Source organism: Canis lupus, chromosome 10 (genome assembly GCF_011100685.1).
Source record: "Canis lupus familiaris isolate Mischka breed German Shepherd chromosome 10, alternate assembly UU_Cfam_GSD_1.0, whole genome shotgun sequence".
NCBI classification, from domain to species: Eukaryota; Metazoa; Chordata; class Mammalia; order Carnivora; family Canidae; genus Canis; species Canis lupus.
The window spans coordinates 38,556,831-38,571,284 of NC_049231.1; the positions used below are offsets into that span (position 1 = coordinate 38,556,831).

General features: G+C 44.3%; 2 long non-coding RNA genes across 4 annotated transcripts; both read right to left on the reverse strand.

The window, feature by feature from the left end:
• Positions 1-371: 371 nt before the first annotated feature.
• Positions 372-11,900, reverse strand: LOC111097687. 2 transcript variants are annotated; one of them, XR_005365715.1, is made up of 7 exons: positions 11,840-11,900; positions 6,454-6,658; positions 3,262-3,434; positions 1,942-2,172; positions 1,550-1,684; positions 1,168-1,273; positions 372-602 (listed from the first exon to the last, which is right to left on the reverse strand). It is a non-coding gene; the product is annotated as an uncharacterized LOC111097687 (long non-coding RNA). The 2 variants fall into 2 exon arrangements; XR_005365716.1 differs by lacking the exons at positions 1,550-1,684; positions 1,942-2,172 and having other exon boundaries at positions 373-602.
• A 42-nt stretch (positions 11,901-11,942) lies between these two features.
• On the reverse strand, positions 11,943-14,229 carry LOC111097688. 2 transcript variants are annotated; one of them, XR_005365718.1, is made up of 4 exons: positions 14,077-14,229; positions 12,565-12,654; positions 12,253-12,363; positions 11,943-11,989 (listed from the first exon to the last, which is right to left on the reverse strand). It is a non-coding gene; the product is annotated as an uncharacterized LOC111097688 (long non-coding RNA). The 2 variants fall into 2 exon arrangements; XR_005365717.1 differs by lacking the exon at positions 11,943-11,989 and having other exon boundaries at positions 11,996-12,363.
• Between the last annotated feature and the right edge of the window lie 225 nt (positions 14,230-14,454).

The following is a 14,454-nucleotide window of genomic DNA, read 5'->3' on the forward strand; positions in this document are numbered from 1 at the left end:
TTGGAAACCTTGGGTTTGCTGATAAATTCACTCCTAGCATCTTTTTCCTTCAAATATTGCGACTTGCACATGTATTAAAAATTGCTTATATGTGCCTGTCTGAGCTTATTTAGGTAGCTTATACAAGGTTAGTTTCAAAAAAAATAGCTCATCTGTTGCATCCCTACATTAGTAGGCGTGCAACACTGCAATGCAGTTCTGTCAGTAACCGACCCAAGTTAGGACAGACTGCACAGGTTTAAGGACACAATCCCCAGGAATACTTCCCTTCCTTCAGGCACAAGTTCCAGAGTTTTCCGGCCACCCAAGCTTATGACCAACTGGCTATAAATTCAGAGGGTTCTCATGATCCTCTCAGGTTTGATAATTCACTAGAACGACTCACAGAACTCAAGACAGCACTATATATCTACAATTCAGTTTATAATGAAGGATATAAATCAGGGTCAGTCAGAAGAAGAGATCCATAGGTGAGGTCTGGAAGGATGCCAAATGTGGAGCTTCTGTGTCCTCTCCTCATGGAATCAAGGTACACTACTGTCCGAGCACATGGATGCGTGTAACCAGGAAGCTTAATGGAGATTGTGTCCAGAGTTTTTATCCTGGTTTCATAAAGTAGACATGATTGTTTAAATCATTGAGCACATGATTGAACTCAATCTCCCTGAAGGTGGGGCTAATATTATCTAGTTCAAGGTCCTAAAGCTCTGAAAACCTGGTTGCTGGTTCAGGCATGACCAGCCTTTTGTTCTGAACCATCTTATTATTTTTTTTCTTTTTTTTTTTCTTTTTATTTTCTGAGCCATCGTAGAAGGAACTCAGGCATGGTCCCTGGAGTCCACCACAAATAACAAAAATACTGTTATGACTTGGAAAGTCCCAAGGGCCTAGAAGCTTCCTCCTAGGGACAAAGACCAGACAAATTCTTTATCATACAATGAGGAAAACTGCCTTAGACCACAAGAGACCCGACTTCTAAGCCCTACTTCCACATTCACCAGTAACTAAACCTGAATAAATGTTGAAATTTGCCTAATGGATAATTTACCTTCTGGATCTAAATTAGCTGGCTTAGTAAACAACCAGTCACAATAGCTGAAGCACATTCTTTGTTTACATAATTCATACATTTATCCACTTACTTTCAGCAAATACATAAAAACTTACTAAGTTCCAGGCATGGTTTAGACTACCACCAAGTGTGATCTGCAATTGAGTTTATAGACTGGTGGGTGGATGGGTGGATGTTTCCCAGGAATGGACACTTCTGAACCTGAAAAAGAGAAAAGTATTCTTGAAATATTAGAAATTAGTTAGGGGCCGGGGTGGGTGTGGTGGAGTAGGTGGCTAACGTTATCAAATGCCCTCAATCTGTGCATGAGCCAGGGAAGGGGGACTGCAGTTGGGTGTCTATCTTCAGGTCAATCCACAGGATATTTTAACCAATCACTGTGTCAAAGAGGCTGAGCATACATGAGACTATGAGTGTGACAGAGCCAGTGAATGAGGGGCTGGGGCTGAATCAGGCATTCCTGACTCCGAAGCTCACCTTCTCTTCTTTCTGTACATCACACCTAACATCACTTTCACTTATTATTGTTCCCAGGCTGGCATCTTTTCTGAAGTTTGGCTTCAGGATGTTTGGAGAAGTCGAGGACACCACCTCTTTTAAGGGAAGAGATTTCTGTTGGATTTTGAGCAACAGTTGACTCACCTTAGTGGAAAAGTGATACTCACCTGTGTCCTTTCTCAGTCAGAACTGTGAATATTTGTTTGACTTTTTTCTTCTTTTTCCATTTGGGAAAAAAGTCCCAAATGTATTTTCTCTATGCCTCCACTTCCCCAGGCAGAAGCTTTAATAGCCATCCCACCATACTAATTACCACTGCTATATATCAGATTACACGTGGAACTAAGTATCTGAAGACAACAAACACTTACTGTCTCACAGTTTGAGAGGTCAATAATTTGGGAGTGCCGTTCTTGGGAAGCTGTGTTTGGAGACCTCTCATGGAGTCATTGTAAAGGTCTGGACTAGGGCTACAGTCATCCGAAGCCTTGAGTGGATCTGGATGATTCACTTATAGACTCCCTCAGGTAACTGCAGGTGAAATGCCTCGGTTCCTCCCCATGTAAACGTCTGCAGATGGCTGCTCCCAACAGCTATGGTAGCTGGTTTCCACCAGAGTGAGTGAATGCGGAGACAGAGGATGAGTACAATGAAGTCAGAAGCTTCAGTACCTTTTATAACCTGGTCTCACACATAACATACCAGCATTTCTGGTTGTATTTCCCTGGTCATACAGACTGACTCTGATACAGTGTGTGAGGGGACTGCTGGGAGGCAGGAGTCATTGGGAGCATCTTGAGGATTGGGTACCTCGGTCTGCCTTTGGTCACCAGTGATTTCCGTCCCTCTCACATGTTAATCTCACATGTCCACCTTACACTCTGCTAATCCCACCTCATCTCCGCCAATCTTACCCCATTACAGCATCAGCTCAGAGTCCAGAATCTCATCATCAAAATCAATTTCAGGTGCAGAAGAAGCCCATGACATAAAAAGACAAGTTATCTTTCCTTTGTATACCCAACATTTGTGGAGACAGGCAGAGGACAACTTTTTAGACATGCCTGTGTCCAAAAGGATAAATGGAAGTCCAAAGGAGCCACTGGTCCATAGTGATTCTAAAGTCCCACTGAGCAAATGTTGCCAGTTCCTGGATTAGGACTTAATCCTGCACCTGCCCACAAATAGCAACGTGGCTCTTGGTTCTGTGCTCTGGGCTCCTCGTTCAATCCTCTGAGTTACCTTTTTCATGACAGGTAACGCATGACACATAATATGAACAGTTTTCTCAACTTCCCCTGCTTCTAGAAGTTGGGGGGGGGGGGCTGGTTCAGAGGCTTCTTTTTATTTTGAATCTTCTTTCATTTTAAACTGTCTGTGTCAGTCCAGGCTGGAGGTGTTTCTGGAGCTATAATTCCCCTTACAACATTGTGGGTCTCATGTGAATCTTATTGGGGTTTTATATGAAAACCACACCCATAATTCTCTTCAGTAGAAGTCCTTCTTTACCTGGGATTTCTGCTGAGGAGTAGTCCTTGTAAGCTTCTTAAAAATTCTATTGTATTATTGAAAGAGTCTGTGAAGCATACCCTTAAAATTTTAGAGGGCCTTTTTTTTCTGATTGAATGGCACCCTAAGTTACCACCTTTGATATTTCTGAGGTCTTTACAAAGGATTTTAGAGTCACTCACTGTTTTCATTTCTGGAATATGCTTTTATGAGAGTGCCTTGTGTTTGATCTTTGCTCAGAAGCCATTTCTTAATTTCAGCATCAATTGCCATCTGGAGAGGCTAGGAAATCTTCAAAAACAGCAAACCTTTGCTCCTTTTCCTTCAATGTATCTCTCTCTTCTTTCATATTTTACTATAAGAAGCAAGAAGAAAGCAGGGGGAACCTTCAGTTCTCCTTTGTTACACCACCCAGTTCACTAAATGCATTTTTTGCTTGCCTACATATTGCAGGCAGTAGTGCTGCTAAATACTGTCACTGCGTAACAAAGATCCCCTTCCCTCCAGCATTCAATAAGATTCTCCTCCTTTCTTTTTACCCTCAACAGCAGTCTCCCCAAATTCAAATTCTTCTAACATTCTGGTCAAAGTAGTTTAGGCTTTTATCAAATGCTCTCTGTAAAGTTCCCCTGGCTACTGCCCATTGCCTCTGCTTCTCATATTTTAGGTATTTGTTATGGAAACACTTATAAAAATCTGAATTACTTTTCTACTTTTGTGTAGGAACAAAATAACTATAGAACCATGGAAGCTGGAGATGGCAAATGTTATTATGTGATAAAGTTTCTGAGGGTTAGGAATCTGAGAGTGGGTCAGCCAAGTGGTGCTGGCTGAGGATCTCTGCTCAGGTTACAGGCAAGCAATCAGCTGGGGCTGCAGTCATCTGAATGCCTGAGTGGGGCTAGAGGAATCATGTGTCCATTGGCAGGAGGCTCTGCTTCCTTACCATGGGGGCTGCTCATGACGTGGTAGTTGACATGTATTCTTACAGAGAGACAGTATTCCAAGAAAAAGAATGACCAAGACAGAAGCTTCAGTGTCCTCTACAACCTCATCTTAGCAGTGACATGCCATCATTTCTGCCATAATCTAGTGGTTATGCAGGCAACCAACCCTGGTACAAATATGGGAGGCAATCATACAAGGACACCACAGGAGGCAGAGATCATAGAGGGTCGGATGACAATCCTGCTAATTGTCACTGCCTGAATTAGTATTAGCTGTCCTTGAAGCAGTCATCTTCCCACTCTCATTCTTAAGTCATGAGATGCTCATTTCAGGAAGTTTTGACTCCTGGCTCACTATCTATCCACATGTACCATCCTTCACACCCTGGGGTGTCAGTTCTTGACCTTCCTTCCTTCAATGATTGTGCTCTCCTCAACCCCCTCTCTCCATGGTCATGCCCTTGACAGTGACATCACCAGAAACTGCAAAGGTGTCCATAGTCTTAATTTCAGGTATTCTATTCTCCAATGACCCTAGCCTATTTCCTGCTCAGTCCTCTCTTACTCAGATTCCAACAACTCCTCAATACCACTGGGACTTACAATCCACAGACACCATCCATCCCAACAACCTCCATTGTTCCTCCATCTTTGATTTTCTTGCTTTCTTTTCTTTTCTTTTTTTTTTTTTAAGATTTTATTGATTTTAGAGAGAGTGAGAGAGAAAGAGCAAGTGGGGAGAGGAATAGTGTGGGGAAAGGAGCCAAGGGGGAGGGTGAAGGACAAGCAGACTCCACTGAATGCAGAGCCCTCAGGGACTCCATCTTGTGACCCTGGGATCATGACCTGAGCCAAAACCAAGAGCCTGCCACTTAATCCACTGAGCCACCCAGGCGCCCCAATCTTGCCTCTTTCTTCTCTTCTTCCCTTTCCTTTTCTCCAGAACTGAGTGACCCTAGTGTCAATCATTATCCCTTTCTTTGCACACACCTCAATCTGTCCCTCTCTGAATCTGTCACAATCAGCTGGCTAAATCCCAACCCTGTTAAATCTGGCCCCCCATCTCCCCTGTACACCACCCACATGGTTAAGGTTCACCAGATCCTGCTTCTGCCTTGCCCACCAAGCATGGTGACTCCATTCATTCATTCATTCATTCATTCACTTGAAGATTTTTATTTATTTATTCATGAGAGACACAGAGAGAGGCAGAGATACAGGCAGAGGGAGAAGCAGGCTCCCTGCAGGAGCCCGATGGAGGACTCGATCCCAGGACCCTGGGCTCATGACCTGAGCCGAAGGCAGTTGGCTCAACCACTGAGCCATCCAGGCATCCCAGCAGTGACCCTTTTCATGGGGTTCTTCTGCTCTATGTCTCCCCCCAATGGCTCTCTGTCTCCCAGAGTGAGACCTGAGGTTCCCTTCCACTTCACCACCCACCACCAAGCCAAAATTTTCTCTATTGCTTTCCCCTCAAATATGCTTCTGTCTGAGGAACTTTGCACTTGCTGTTCCTGCTGCTGGGGATGATTCTGGCCCTGGATGTTCACATGCTTTGCCCCTCCACTTCCTCCAGGTCTTTGTTCAAATGTTGCCTTCTCAGGGAGGCACTTCCTAATCATTCTATTCAAAACTCCAATCCTCTCCCACCATGACTGCCCTATCCTCCCCCTGCTTTAATTTCTCCAGGACACTTAACTCCTTCTGCGCACCTGCTGGACTGGAGGCGTACTGCCCCACAACACACTGCCTGCCCCATGTCATCATTCATTTTGGTCACTGCTTGGTTTCCCATTGCATGGGTGTCTCATGATTTATTTAATCAGTCCCCTTTAGAAGATCACTTAGGATTGTGGGGGAGGGGTTTTGTCATTACGAACGATCCTGCAATTACCATATTACCATCTTTATTAATAATAATAGTGCCCATCAAGGCCAAGTTTATGGGAGACAACCTTGGTTTCTGGTCTGAGCATTAGAATCACCAGCTGCCCACGTGATGCCAGAATGAGGAAGAACAGCCTGTCCACAGCCCTTGCCTTGCTGTAGACGCTGTGGTCTAGATTCCCACTTTCTGTGGTGTGGTGTTCACCCCAGCTTCCCTGATTTCTTCCCAGTGTGCTGTAGGGAGGTCGATGTTCATCTGGTCAGGGCATGATGGTGTGTGCAGACGGCTGGGTAACAACCCAAGAGACTGAAACTACAGGTCATCCTGCAACCCTACCTGGTAGACATCTGGGAAAGAATGGGGGAGAGGATCAATTTGAGGTTCAGTAACCCCAGTGTTTAGTGAAGAGAGGAAAATTCACCTGCCAAAGTCTTCGGAGGGGGGGAACCAGAAATGGCCTTACATCATTTCAGCTAACACAGGTCCTGTGCAAAGGAATCTAGAATATTGTGGCTTTTAGAAGAGTAGTCACTACTTACATTATATTACAAAGCATCCCTGGCTGGGGCTGGGCCTGGGGCAGTGCCTGTCTTCAAATCCACGGATATTGCTGCAGGAAAGGGATGTCTATTCACAGTCAATGGGGCCAATGGAAACCAGGAACAGCCTTACATCATTTCAGCTCAGGTTTTGCTGCCAAGTAAACTACAGCAAGATTTCTGCTTTCAAGTCTGGTTCTTTCTTCTGGCATAGAAAGAGCCACCAGATGTGCCATCAGAGAGAAGACATGCATTAGAACATGGGAGTATTAGTGTAAGTCTTTTGTTTTGTTTTGTTTTTAATTTTTTTATTGAAGTTTGATTTGCCAACATATATTATAACACCCAGTGCTCATCCCGTCAAGTGCCCTCCTCAGTGCCCATTCCTCCACCCGCCTCCCTTCCACTACCCCTTGTTCATTTCCAGAGTTAGGAGTCTCTCATGTTTTGTCATCCTCTCTAATTTTTCCCACTCATTTTCTCTCCATTCCGCTATAATCCTTTTCACTATTTCTTATATTCCCCATACAAGTGAAACCATATAATGATCGTCCCTCTCCGATTGACTTACTTCACTCAGCATAATACCCTCCAGTTCCATCTACATTGAAGCAAATGGTGGGTATTCATCGTTCCTTTTCTTTTTTTTTTTCTTTTTTTTATAAATTTATTTTTTATTGGTGTTCAATTTGCCAACATATAGAATAACACCCAGTGCTCATCCATCCCATCAAGTGCCCCCCTCAGTGCCCATCACCCAGTCAACCCCACCCCCTGCCCACCTCCCCTTCCACCACCCCTTAATTCAAACCGCGTTACAACCTTTCATCATCTAACTTTCCTTAGTTTCATTTTCCTCCTAAAAAAACACAAAAGCAAAAAACCCAAACCACTCTGTTTGAGCCCCAAACATACCCCAGTCTCCTGTTGCCCACCCATGACCCACCTTCAGGGCTTTGGTTGGGGAGGAATGTGAGGCTTTGGCATCAGATCTCTCCTGAGAAACTGTTGCCATGGACAATGGAGCCGAGTGTGGAGAGGGGATGGACAATCTATTTTGCTGCCTCCTGGACATTACACAGGGACACCTCCAGGTTCTCCTCTGAGCCAGGTTGTGGTGAGGTGAGTGTCCTAGCACATAAGGGCGACTATGGCAAAAAAATACTATAAACTGACTCACTTGAAAAGCACATTTTTTTCTCACAGTTCTGGAGGCTCAAGATCTTGAAGTTCAAGATCAAGGTGTCGGCAGATCTGGTGCCCATTTCCTCATTCATAGATCTGAATGTTTGTGTTCCCCATCCGTCCCCCAAATCACGTGTTAGACACCTGATGCCCAGTGTGTTACAACAAGTCTGCAGCCTGGAAGAGGGCCCCCGCCTGCCCATGCTGTCGCCCCAGCCTCAAAACTCCAGCCTCCAGAGAGAGAAATTCTGATGGTTTGTAAGACATCCAGTCTGCAGTATTTTGTTATAGCAGCGCAAAGGAACCAAACAGGTGGCCACCTTCCCACTTTTCCCTCACATGGCAGGAGGGGCGAGGGAGCTGTATGTGATCTCTTTGCTGAGGGCACTAATCCCATTCAGCAGGGCTCTACCCTCACAATCTGATCACTTCTCAAATGTCCTACCTCCAGGTGCCATCCTCTTGGGGGTAGGCTTCAAAACATAAACTTGGGGGATGGTGACAGACACACACGTTCAGATCATAGCAGTAAACAAGGAGGATTTTTATTTCTCATGTGCTCCAAGCAGTTATTTTGCTTTTTCTGCTCTTGGTCTAAAATGCAAGGGACTCAGGACTCTGCCTGGTGGGACATCCCTTGACATTTTCTTGTGGCAAGGGCTGCAGGTGGATTGCTTCTTCATAGATTACAATGCTTCTGGGTTCAAATCCTGCTCTACTACCCGCTAAGATGTCTCCATTCCCTGTCGGTAATATGGGGAAAATAACAGCTGCTACTTAGCATTATTCCATCTTCTAAGACACGTAAAATGAATGGTGTAATTCTTGGCCTTAGGATGACACCACCCACCCCCTGAAAATATCAGTGTTAGTTTTCTCACTTCTTTAATTCTGGATGTGAGCAAACTGGAAGCATATCCAGCTAGTTCACTTCTACTTTTGTTTAGCCACTTCTTGTCATGCTATTTTTAAAAATTGGTTTTAAAAAACTACAACCAGGGGCACCTGGGTGGCTTAGTGGTTGAGCGTCTGCCTTTGGCTCAGGTCATGATCCCAGGGTCCTGGGATGGAGCCCACATCGGGCTCGCTGCATGGAGCCTGCTTCTCCCTCTGCCTATGTCTCTGCCCCTCTCTCTGTGTGTCTCATGAATAAACAAATAAAATCTTTAAAAGGAAAAAAAAAACTATAGCGAGTTAGGACAAGATATACTCAAAACTAATATGGCTTCAAAACTAATACTCCATCCCCCAAATACCTTAGTAAGGAAGCCATACTCCTGAGAAAGTCTACTGGATACAACCCACCCAATTTTTGTTTGAGAAAGTCTTTATTTCTCTTTCATTTTGAAGGGTAATTTCACAGGGTAAAAAATTCTAGGTTGTTTTTTCTCTCTTTCTCAAAACTTCATATAATACACTCCATTTTCTTCCTGCTTGCATGATTTCTGAGGAAAAGTCAGATGTAATTCTTATCTTTGGTCCTCTAGGTGATCTGGTTTTTCCTCTGGCGGTCTTCAAGATATTTCCCTTTATATTTGGTTTTCTGAGGTTTGAATATGACTTGCTCAGCAGTGTGGTTTTTATTTTATTTTGTTTTATTTTGCTTTTGGTATTTTTCCTCCCTAATGTTCTCTGAGCATTGGTGGTTTATCTGCTGACACTAATTGGAGAAATTCTCAGTTGTAATTGCTGCAAATATTTCTTCTGTTCCTTTCTCTCTTTCTCCTCCTTCTGGTATTCTTATTGTGTGTGTGTACCTTTTGCGTTGTCCCATAGTCCTTGGATAGTTTCTTCTGTGTTTTCAGTCCTTTTTCTCTTTGCTTTTCAGTCTGGAAGTTTCTGTCATCAAATCCTCAAGCTCAGAGATTCTTCCCTCTGCTGGTTCCACTCTACAAATGAGTCCATCAAAAGAATTCATTTCTGTTACTATGTTTCTGACCTATGGCATTTCTTCTTGAAATTTTCTTAGTTTTCGTCTTCCTGCTTACATTATCCAACTTTCTTGCACATTGCCTACTTTTCCCATTTAAAACCTTTTAGCATATTAACCATAGTTTCAAAAAATTTCTGGTCTGGTAATTCCAACATCCCTGCAGTATGTGACTCTCGTTCTGATGCTTGTTCAATCTCTTCAAATTTCGTTTTTTTTTTTTTTTTTTTTGCCTTGAAGTGTGCCTTGTAGTTTTGTGTAGCCAGGCAGGCATGATGTACTGGGTACAAGGACCTGCTGTAAAAAGACCTTTAGTACATGGGTACGGAGAAGGGGAAATGCTCTCCAGTCCTACAATGGAGTCTCAGTCTTTTGATGAGCCTATGCCCCTCATCTTTATTACTGCCTCCTCTTAGGTGGGATAGCATGGCTGGAGAGGGCTGGAGTTGGGCATTAACTTCCCCCAGGGTGCTTAGGCTCTGATAAAACGCCAGCAGGTTAGGCTCTGGGTAACTAGTTTCTCTAGGGGGTAAGACTTTGGGGAAGAACAGAATGCTCTATATTTCAGAATGGTTCCTTTTCCTCTCCCCCTGCTGGCAGCAGGAGGGTGTTTTTCTTTGATCTTCACTGTGAGTATCTGGTAGGTATCTAGGAGGTAAAACACACAGAAGTGTGGCACTCCCTCATTGTGGGTCCTCCTGGACTTTTTATCTCTCAGGTTTGGCCACCCTGAGCCTCCAGAAATTCGCCAGTTCCGGTTTAGGTTCTCCTACCTCTGCACTGGTTTCCATAGAGGTTTCTGCTCATGGATATTTGCTCTGATAAGTTGTGATTCTCTGTAGGAGACTATTTATCTCCAACCTTGGGGGCAGTGCTTTCCTGGGCAAGCTCACTTTTGTGATGAATCTAAGAAGAGATGCTGATTTTTCAGTTAATTCAGCATTTTACTTGTTAGAATAAAGACATCTGAGCTCCTTACATGCTGGACTGGAAACTGGAAGTGGCTTGTCTTGCCCTAACAACATCTTCTTGCTAAATGTGTATCCACATGTCCCATGTTTCTAGCAAAGACGTGAGAGAGCTGTTGCAGCCATCCTCGGTAGACCCACTGGGCTCGTTCGGTGTCTCCAGGTGGTTTCCAAGCCAGGGGGCGCACCCTGGGGAGTGCCAGACTCTCCACAGGGGCCTGTGAAAGAACATCTGAACTCATATTTATTTTTAATTTTACTTTTTTAATTTCTCTTTTTGTAGATTTTACAGTGTACATAAGAGATGTGTGTAGAAACACTCATGTATACCTTTTTTTTTTTTAAGATTCTATTTATTTATTCATGAGAGACACACACACAGAGAGAGATAGAGAGAGAGAGAGGCAGAGGGAGAAGCAGGCTCCATGCAGGGAGCCCAACGTGGGACTCGATCCCGGGTGTCCAGGATCACACCCCGGGCTGAAGGCGGCGCCAAATCGCTGTGCCACAGGGGCTGCCCTCATGAATACCTTCTAAATAAATGATGGGGAGACCTGCTCAGACATTTTGAATAATAAGATTGGTGTTCAAAATAAAATGGGGACCACTGTCTTAAAGATTGACCAAGTAACATATCTTACTGGCTAAAATAGTACATTTGGGGATGCCTGGGTGGCTCAGTGGTTGAGTGTCTTTGACTTAGGTTGTGATCCTGGAGTCCTGGGAGCGAGTCCCACATCGGGCTCCCTGCATGGAGCCTGCCTCTCCTTCTGCCTCTCTCTCGGTGTATCTCATGAATAAATAAATACAATCTTTAAAAAAATAGTACATTTGTTTCCTTCTAGAACAGTGATCATTTTTCCCCTCTCTTGATAAGAGATTTACCCAAATATACATGTTCTGTCTTGTTTTGTTTTAATGAAGCTCTCAGATCTTTGGAATAGTATTGCATTGATCTCTTAATGTTTCATGCTCATTCCTTAAATTAAAAAAAAAAAAAAGTATTTTTTTTCTCTGTACTTTCTCTCCACTGTAAAAGTTTCCATGCTGGCTAATGGAGTAAAGCCAATTTAGTCTTGCCAGGAGGGAGGATCAAGATTGTTGATCTCCAGTTTAGCAAACAGTGTCCCTTTTACTTATTTTTCTTTTTTATTGGAGCAGTGGGAAGGAGGGGATAGTGGTCAGTGTTTACACTCTCTGGGCCCCTCAGGAAGCCAACAGGTGCTTCTGTGGTCCTGTACTCTGGAGTGGCTTCCAAAACACAGCCATTGAACTTGTTCCCAAAGAGAGGACAAAAAGTTACCTGTTGGGCCATCTGGGTGGCTCAGTGGTTGAGCGTCTGCCTTTGGCTCAGGTTGTGATCCTGGGGTCCTGGGATCCAGTCCTGCATCAGGCTCCATGCAGGGAGCCTGCTTCTCCCTCTGCCTGTGTCTCTGCCTCTCTCTCAGTGTCTCTCATGAATAAGTAAATACAATATTAAAAAAAAAAAAAAAAGGTCACCTGTTGTCTCTTGCACCTGAGCATTTCAGATATGGATGCTGTGGCATCACTGTATAATTACGGAAGTGATGGCAAAGTTCAATGGAAGGCCTTGAAAACCTGGCGAAAATTAAATACTTCCATTTTCCTCCCAAACACAGGGTGACACTAGCATTCAGGTTTGGTTCAGATTCAGGGTTGTAAGTCAGCAAAATTCTGGGGGTGACAGTACATCACCTGCCATGGTGGGTGGTCCCAGCATCTGGTGGTGGTTTGAAGCAGGCACCTGTTGTGATGTACGGCCAGCACCAACTTTATAAATGAGGTAGTGAGGATAGCTCTTCCTGCCTTGGTGGTGTTGTAAAGTCAAATGAGATCAAGTACAAATGAAGAACTTGGAAATCCCTGGGCCCCACACATGCAAGAAGACCCATCTGCTATCCGGGTGGCCGTGTGGGCTCATCTCCATCAGCACCCCCTCCCAGCCCATCCAGATACCCCCAGGTACCCAGAGACACCTTGTGTCTGTGGTTCCACCAGAAGAATTACCTTCCTCTATCCACGCACCAATATGCACCTGTTCATGGCCTGCTCATCACCAGTAACTGCCACATTCAAAAAGTATTTGAGTGATGACTCCTAGAGACAGATTTTCAATTTAATTGAAAATCTAGGAATTTAAATTAACTTCAATTTTTCTAAAACTGTAAATTCTGGCCAGGTGTTGGGAGGCCAGTTAGAGATATGTAAGGATAGAAAGCCACTTGGGTACCCTTTAAGCCATTGGTTTTCAACCCTGGCTGCACATTAGCACCACCTGAGAAGATTTTAAACTTCATGATGCCACATGGGTACCTCTGCCCAGGGCCATGCTATGATTTTCAAGGGCCTTTTCCTCTAAAAATATACTGAAATCATATTTTATTGCTGCATTGGTATAAAGACAAATATATTAATATTACATATTAAAACCTTTTCTTTGTACTAAAAGCTAATTTCTTCTTCTGATTCTAAACCAAATAAAAACACTTTGTGTACCCCGAGCACTGTGCCTCATGGGTGAGTCATCCCTGCCAAGAAGGGCTAAATCAGAATATCTTGGGTAGAACAGAGGCCTCAGTGTTTTCTAAAGGTCCCCAAGCCATTCCAGTGAATAGCAGAAGTAGACACCTGCTTCCAACCATCCAAGAAGGAATGCCTACTTGACTGGACTGGTGAAAAATAAAGAGGTCAACTTTCTCTCATCCTAGTGGCTGAAGGTTAGCCAAGGTCAGCCTGAAGCCACCCTGCCTGCTTCCACACCCTGAAGTTTTGGCAGGAAAAAGCATCCCTTACTCCTTTATCATCATGCCTCCAGGATTCTGACACTTACCTGCCTGATAAGACACCCCTGAATCTCAGAGCTGAAAGAACTGAAAGATCTATACACCCATCTCCTTTCTAGATGCAGAAACGACCGTTGCTGAAGTACCTGGTCCAAGGTCATGGAAATGGCTGAAGCCAGAACGTGCCCTGAGCCCTGTTTCCACATTTCACTCTATGTTGCAACGCTTCAAGAAGGAACTCATGGGCCCCAAAGGGCAGAACCAGAGAAGTGTCTTGAGGGCATAATTTGCTAGGTCCTTCCACATGCTCCTGAGCAGGCCCAGTCATGATCCCATGAGGTGCCAGACCCTTTCTGGGGTGGCATTACCTACAGCTCACCTGAGAATAGAATGAAGGCACCAGACATTACACCAGAAACCTTATTATGGACACAGGCCCACCATGTTGATGCAGGGCTCAGAGAGAGAAGGAAGCAAAGGTCATAACAAGAAGTTGCACGAGTTCCAAGAGATGGGACAGTGGTTTGAGCTGCTTTCACATTCACTGACATTCTCGGAGCCATATGTTTTCCCTTCCTTGCTTCCTTCCTCCACTCCTCCCTTCCTTTCTCCTCTGCACCTATCCTCCCTCCCCTTCTTCCTTATTTCCTTCCATCAACAAACAATTGTTGGGAACCTACTCCTAAATACATGGGATACTGTAGAATGCATCGAAGAAAGAAGAATGGGCCCCTACCAAACTTCTTGGATTCACAGCCTGGGGGAGAAAGGCAGGCACATAGGTAAGTCACAGAACATAATCCATGGGTCAGGTAAACGGGAGCATGAAATAGAGGCCATATTCCTGTGCCCAGGGCTTCCCGGAGCTGGTGTCTCACAAAGGATGCCATCTGAGCTGAGTTTTAAAGAAGGTTCCTTGGTTGTCATGGAGATGGGGTTGTTTCATGAAAGTGCACAGAGCGTGGAACTGGAGGGGAGTTCAAGGGTTCTCCAGTGCTATTTACTTAAGTGTTTTCCATTAGGAAGCAGGGCATTAATTAACTGCAAGCACCTTACTCATTTTTTGATGCTTCTTCTGCAAATGCAGCCAGAACCAGAGCTGAGCACTTGGCTA